Below are 364 nucleotides of genomic sequence, written 5' to 3'. Positions count from 1 at the left end.
TGAAATAAACGTCTTGAAACGAACAAAAGATGTAGCAAAGAATCTTCAATTTGAGTGAATCATTTCTGTTTTTTTTTACAAAATCAAGAAGAAATAAATGAAGCCATGATGCTTATTTTTTTCTGTTCATTCTTCATAACAATGTCTGGAGGAAACTTCACGTAATAAGTAGAAAGTTCAGTAAATAGAGAGGCTTCAATAATGCCCATAATAGTCAGTCCAAAAAGGACATGGCAGCTAAAAAAGATACTCCACACTGAACTCAGCAGTGAGTCGACACTAAAGTTCAAGGCGAGTGTTAGAGAGAATCTGTTATAAATTCAAGCAACATTCAGGGGAAACCTGCTTACGAAATATAACAATT

This window comes from Penaeus monodon, chromosome 32 (assembly GCF_015228065.2).
Source record: "Penaeus monodon isolate SGIC_2016 chromosome 32, NSTDA_Pmon_1, whole genome shotgun sequence".
Taxonomy (NCBI): Eukaryota; Metazoa; Arthropoda; class Malacostraca; order Decapoda; family Penaeidae; genus Penaeus; species Penaeus monodon.
The sequence above is the reverse complement of the archived record's forward strand: the minus strand, read 5'-3'. Positions refer to the sequence as shown.